The sequence below is a fragment of the Planococcus citri genome, chromosome 4, assembly GCF_950023065.1.
Source record: "Planococcus citri chromosome 4, ihPlaCitr1.1, whole genome shotgun sequence".
NCBI lineage: Eukaryota > Metazoa > Arthropoda > Insecta > Hemiptera > Pseudococcidae > Planococcus > Planococcus citri.
The window spans coordinates 45,866,402-45,873,334 of NC_088680.1; the positions used below are offsets into that span (position 1 = coordinate 45,866,402).

General features: G+C 32.6%; 1 long non-coding RNA gene across 1 annotated transcript; it reads right to left on the reverse strand.

Moving 5' to 3' along the window:
* Positions 1–293: 293 nt before the first annotated feature.
* Positions 294–5,426, reverse strand: LOC135845077 (uncharacterized). The gene is made up of 3 exons (XR_010558698.1): positions 5,241–5,426; positions 2,353–2,545; positions 294–2,245 (listed from the first exon to the last, which is right to left on the reverse strand). It is a non-coding gene; the product is annotated as an uncharacterized LOC135845077 (long non-coding RNA).
* Positions 5,427–6,933: the final 1,507 nt, after the last annotated feature.

Sequence of the window (6,933 nt, forward strand, 5' to 3'; positions counted from 1 at the left end):
CGTCCATATACGAATGAAATTTTTACAATTGTGGTCGCCTCTGTGGTGTTCGGAATATGATACGTCATAAGCTATGCTAAAGTTTTGATTCGATGGTGTGCTCGACGCGTGTGGTTCGTATTTCGAGCTTTTGTGGTGGATGTGGTGTTTGTGTTTGTGGGGGTTTGATATAGTGCTACGATCATAAATATGTTGTGTAAGTTTACTACCTATGGGATGTGCCTGTCGAGTGAAATGTGAAAGAAAATGCTGAATGGTTGGATTACCTCAGATTTTGGCTTTCTTTATCCAAATAGGTATATATTTTAATTTTTGTTTATCTATTTTTAAAAATTTATCATAATTCGTATGGTCATCTTTTGCATAGGTACGGTTACCTATACCTGGCTATGAATATGTACTTTATAAACTGATATGTCTACAATAACTCAGAACATCGCATCTAGAGCTCATTAAATTATATATCGTCCAAGTGGCAAGTACACTGGGCAAATTCTTCAAGAAAAATATTTCTAATACTTGTGTACTTAATTTGAAAAACACTAGCGAGTAATTAATGATAGAGATAACCGAGCAATTAATTTTAAACACCTCGTGAAATGAAGAAAAAAACATATCATTGGATTATTATCAAAATTACATCAAGAAAGCGATTCCGGTTTGCTATTTAACCAGTAGGAAAGTCGTAAATGTCGTGAAAAAAATTAACGACTTTTTACTTTATTTGAAATATTTCAGTTTACTTCGAATAAAACGTGTCGAGGAAATTAGTGGCGGATTAAGCGCGTTGTTCGGTATGATTTATTAATGTTTAAGTTAAAAGAAGGAAGTTCAAGGTAAATTAATGATTGTGTGATTTGCAACGTGCAATTTTTTTTGCCTTGGGGACGGATGGGTTTGTTTCACGCAGTTTTTTAATGAAAGCTTCTTGGATTCTGTAACATGGCTCGATAGCGTTGTGAGGTGTTCAGCTGTACCTACTCGTTTAAATCTTGATAGAAAATGTAGAATTTAATTCCAAGTTACGTCATTTTTTATTTTCGTGTTTTGAATGAGAACTTGTTGGTGAAAATGCGATTTTCATGAATTTTGGGTAACAATTTTTGGCTTGGGCCGGATAAATTTGAAAACGCATCCAAAAATACTCCACTGTGGCTAAATCTTGAGGAATGGATTTTATTTTTCAATTTTTGATACAATTAATTTTGTTTTGAATCATTTCCCCTTTGAAAAATTAAAGTTAGATTAAATTGTGCATGATCACCTTGATGAATGGTTAAAATTTGTTTTGGACCCATTTTTTGACCTCTGAAATCAATCATGATGATTTTGAGCTATTATACGTAGATCTTTCAACGCCGAAAAAAATATTCAAAATTCTATTGTTTTTCAATAATGGTTATGGTTTATAGAGAAAAACTGGTATGTATGAATTTGAATCTGTAGATACCTACTACTGATTTTGAAAATTTTGGGGTGTTTTTATGTCATTTTTGAAAAGTAGAAAATCCGCTCAAGCCTCCGGAACAATTTGAAACTATAACATATCGTTAATGAATTCATAAAGTCGAAAATGGGATACCTATAAATTAAATTGTAGCTTTCTGCCCCAATCTGATGAAATGCTGATTTGGTTTTTTGATGGATGGTTTGAATTTGAATTTTTATGCCTAAACGTTTGCACAACTCAACATAAAATTCAGCACCCGACAATTTGCGTGATTGTGAACCAACCGCGACGTTCTTTTCTCATAACTTATATGAGCAGATAACGAATGCCTTATTATCGATGATGGAATAATTTCACCATGAAATTTAACTTCAATTTAATTGAGAGCTTATGATCATTTTTAATAACTTGATTATAATCGGTAGCTAATAAATTAATAAATCATCCACTAAATTAAGTAATAGGTATCTATTTAAAATAATATTTTAAACTATAATCTAAATCATTTAAAACATCTAGTTTATTTTGCTTTTTTACTCAATCCAGGTCTGTTTGAAAAACGGAACATTCCTTTTTCAAAAATTCTATGACCTACATAAGCCACTTCTTTTCGTGATAAAAGTGAATTCATACCCGAAAAAATCAAATTTCACCCTGGATTAGTGTGAAAGTGATAGGTCATGTGACAAAGGTGAAGTTGATGGCTGCATTTCATTCACAGAATCGTACCTATTTTCATCAATGACGATCTCCAAAGCATCGGGGGCAGTTGATCATATTGTACTTTGCCATTTCCTATGGAAAAAAATTAAACTTTCACATATGCATGTTAACAAAAAAAAAAAAAAAAAAATTGAATCATAAATAGATAAAGGAGTTGGAAATCCCAAAGATTGACGGACCATTAACTCAAATCACGGATGAAAAACTCGCCCTGTGCTCTGATTTATCATATCAATTAATGATCATGACAAAGTCGACAGACAGCCCAGCCACATTTCTGTAGCCATTCCAATCAATTGTTGCCTCAAATTGTCCGATTCCACCAACGAGCTACGACGCTGATTCGATAGAGGACCTTTTTGCTGACATTTTCTGAAATAACAGATATGCATTGGTATTTGGATGAATACTTCCTGATTAATCAAGGGTTGGTTTTATTGAATTGATTCACAATTAAATTGAATAAAGTAGATTTTGGGTACGAAATTTGCCATGAATCGAAAAATGAAATTCAAGCCCCTAGAATGTTGATACCATAGGGCTCTATTTTTGGATGGGGTACCTAGACCTACCAACCTTACCACCCTTTACTGAGTGGTTGAGCAAATTATTTATTTTTGGGTAGTTTACATAAAGTGGAGGAAAACATAGAAACATATTTTCGTGTTGATTAAAAGTGTCAAAAATTGCCTACGTCCACCAGCATTAATTTAAATTTGCAATTCATTTCGAATCTTGCGTTCAGAAAAGCAGTATACTGGTTGCTAAGTCTAAACCTACATATCTATAAGTAAACAAAATATTCCACTATCTGACTCTATCGAATGCCGCAAACCGCATTCCGAATGAGTGTAACTGGTTAGAATTGGAGTTCTGGAAGCGAGTCGTGGATTGAAAAAGCATTGGACGAATTTTAGAATATTCCAGCAACCAGGTACCTAGTGAAATTCTCTTGCAGAGATTTAGCCTATTTTGCGTATTAAAAATGAGAAACTTCGAGCGAAATTCAATTATCGAAGGAAATTAAATATAATAGTTATACTTTTTGGAATAAATGTTGAACCAGTGAGGGGAAAAATACGAGTTATCTGTCCAACTTACATAGGTACATACAAATTATAAGAACTAAAGAGTCCAAAAAGGTTGATTTTTTCGAAGAGAATTAGATAATTATATTTTCCTTGCAAAGATAGAGTTTTAAATAAAAATTTGTTTGGTCGACAATTCATCAATTTTTGGAAGTGCTGTTTATCTGCGTAAAAGCCTTAAGAATTATTCATCCCACTGTCCTTTATTCCAAAAAATCAAAAATAGAAAAAAATGAAAATTGGGAATTTTAACTTTTTTTAAGTTGATAGTTATGGCTACTCTTCTGTTTGAAGTAAAAATTACCAATACTCGAGTACATATGCAATTTTTTACACCTTCATTAATTTATCTACAATAAAACGTTCAAATTTTTTCAACTAAGAAACACATTTTCAAAAAAAACTGAATTTTGAAATATTCAAGAGAAAGTTTCAACTACTATTTTATACATTTTCAGAATTTACAATAAAACGTTCAAATTTTCTCATTTTTTTAACCAAAGAAATAAAAAATTTTCAAAAAACTGAATTTTGAAAAAAAATTTATTCAATTTTAATTTTTTCCTTTATTTTTAATACTTACTTTAATACCTATTTTTTTCAAATTTTAAACGGTAAAATCCATGTTTTAAGCACTTGACTCGCAAAAAACTACTTTTTAATAATTTTTGCATGAAATAAAAGAAGTCGAAAAATTATACAAAAATACAGCACCGAGATTTTTGAATGTTTCAGTAAATTTTTAAAAATTCATAGAGCCTGAATTTTTGTGAAAAAATCAAAATTTGATAAAATCTCATAGAAAAGCTAAAATCTAGCCATTAGTAAAGTACCTTCCCTTTTTTTTGACCTTTAAAATCAAATCAATTGGAGGTGCAGTTTTTAGATTCCCTAAGAGTCTTTAGCAGGTTTGTAAGTAGGCACGTATCTTATTGTGTTAAAAATAAATATTTTGAATTTCATTTTGGTCCTTTTTACTAAAACTTTTCAAAAACTGGACAATCTAAAATATGCTGAAGACAGTTTGAAAAAAGCTACATAAAAACTACGTATCACCAATTTATTTGAGAGATCAGAAATGAGACGTAAACTAGACTTTCAATTTCATCAAATTTTGATCTTGTTCGTGGAAAATAAACCATTTAAATTTTTAAAAATTCGCCAAAAATAAAATTGAACTGAAAGGTGTATTTTTTGACGCAGCATATGTTTTAATGAGAAAAGCCACAGCATTGAAAATTGTACATTACGAGTAGGTATGAGGAAAAACAAGGTAATATCTACCTGTAACTTGCATGCGAAAATGAAATTGTGAAAAAATTAATTACATTATTATTTTTTTTGCAATGTTTTCTATTCAATGCATTTACAAACGCAAATTAAAGTCATAAACAGTAATCAAGAATTTTATTTTTTTTTATTTTTAGGTAATTTCGTTTATTTTTTAAACCAAAAAATCCTATTCCTATCGTATCATGTAATACCTACATTTTTTTTAAAAGTCGTTTTCCTTCAATTTTTCAACTCCAGGTGATTTCCTTGTTTAGCCCATTGAGAAACCTGGATTTGCGTTAGTGGAAGGGAACGGTAGAGGGAGAATTAAAATATTTAGGTATTATAATCAAATTGCCAATATCCATTTTGTTTTGGTTATTTACCTACTTAATCCGAATTCAAGCCACGATTGAGGGGACATAAATTGCAGTGGGGATAAATCACTTCAACGAAATTGACATTAAAAGTAAAAATATTTTCAATTACAGTTGCTTCGAAAAATTTAAAAAATATTTCTCGCACGAGACAAAAAATTTGGAAAGTTTTTCATTTCGAGTTCAAACATCGAAAAAAAAAAATTGGATTTTTAGCTGATAAACTAACTTCTGCCGAATTATTTTCAAACCTCCTCAACCTCAGTTGGAAATAGTTTAATTTAAGCACAAAATTACCCTTATTTCCTATGATTCAAATTCAAAACTTACCCTTATGCCATACCAAGGAACCTCTTTTCAGAATCTTCAATTATACATTACGTTCTTCTCTTCACTTATTTACACGACATAACCGTCCACAAACACCAACATCTCAACTGTGAACTAAAACAACTCAACTTTTCAATTCAGACTTCTTCTTTACAAAGGACGAAATCTTACTCTGAATTTTACTACCCTTGAAACTAGTTTCTTTAAAGAATAAAAAGACACTGTCGCCAGAAAAAAAGAGTTTTTTTTCAAGCCCATTACACCTACACGTTTGTTTACAATGCATGTGGTATAGTTTTTTGCTCCTTATAAACCACACTTTTAAGTACATTGTTCCTATAGACAACTAGACCGGACCTATTGTTAAGAATTGTATTGATTTCTTTTGATTATTTGTATAATCCTTACCCAAAGGTATTTCTATTTTAAAGCTGATTTTTTTTCCTTGCATGATGGTATTTGATGGTCATTGTATAAAAAAGAATACCTCGGTGTATTTTTAATTATTCCACCGTATACGTACATTGTATTAGATACCTTACCTACATACAATGAACGGAAACAAGGTACCGTTTTAGGGTGGAAAAAAAGTCACCAGGCGATTTATCGTTATTTGAGTTGGCTAAACGATTTTTTAATTACTTATACGCTAAGAGGTATATTTTTTTGGCGATATTCACGAGGCATATGTATATAGGAGCTAGGTGTATAGTATATAGCTGTGTTTTTTCGCTTTCTCTCTCTCTATCTCTGTGGTGCTGCTGCTTTATGTGGCAGAGGTAGTAGGTACACGTGAGCGCGGTACCGTTGCTGGAAAAAATACTGGATGGGTAGGAAATTTATGGAGTACGGATTCTTTATTCAGGGGCACTGAATTTCGCCGCTAATACATCCAGGCAAAAAGCAGTGATCATAAATTTCCAAATAAGTCCAGGAGTTTAATGGTATGTCCAAGCGAGTAGCGAATATTTATTACATGGGATTACGGGGCATCTGTGGTGGCCGAGTTTGGTTGGGTCAGGTTAAAGCGGTTCTTCCTGCAATACGGTAAAATTTCATTTCCTCGTATTAAGCTGCATGGCTTTATACGCGCTGCTGTGTACTCGGTTACAGATTGGTAATTAATGTTAGCAGAATGAACTCGAGAAAGGGGTATATTTTTCGCACTCGTGAGATGATTTCGGGTTACGACACAAATAACGCCAAGCAAAGAGACGAATATGGAGCAGAATGCGAGCGCGAGCAGCGAAAGTGTACGTAGGTAATTTTTGGCTGAGAGAAAGAGCCATGCTGGAAAGTCGAGCTAATGTAATTTCCATTCGCAACTTAGTTTTAATAATTCAAAGTTAATCACGCGAAATCCAATCGCGCGAAGCTTCCGAAAATTTCTCATCCGACATTAATCTCGGTCCGTAAGAGAGAACTGACCCTAATTTTTCCGCTCTCCTGTAAAACCCCTTAAACACCCTTCATTACGAGAGCTCTTCTTTGCGTAAAATGAATGGCTTCGGTATTTGCAAAGGCTTAGGAATTTTTTTTCTCTCGCAACGCGTCGTATCGAGCTCTGGCTCTCTTCTCTCTTCATCTTCTGTAGGTATTTTGGGTTCTCTTTTGCGTATACCAGATACCTACCTTTTTTTTACCGACCGACCAGGTAGAGTCATCTTCGATGCTGGTTTAGAGGCAGATAATA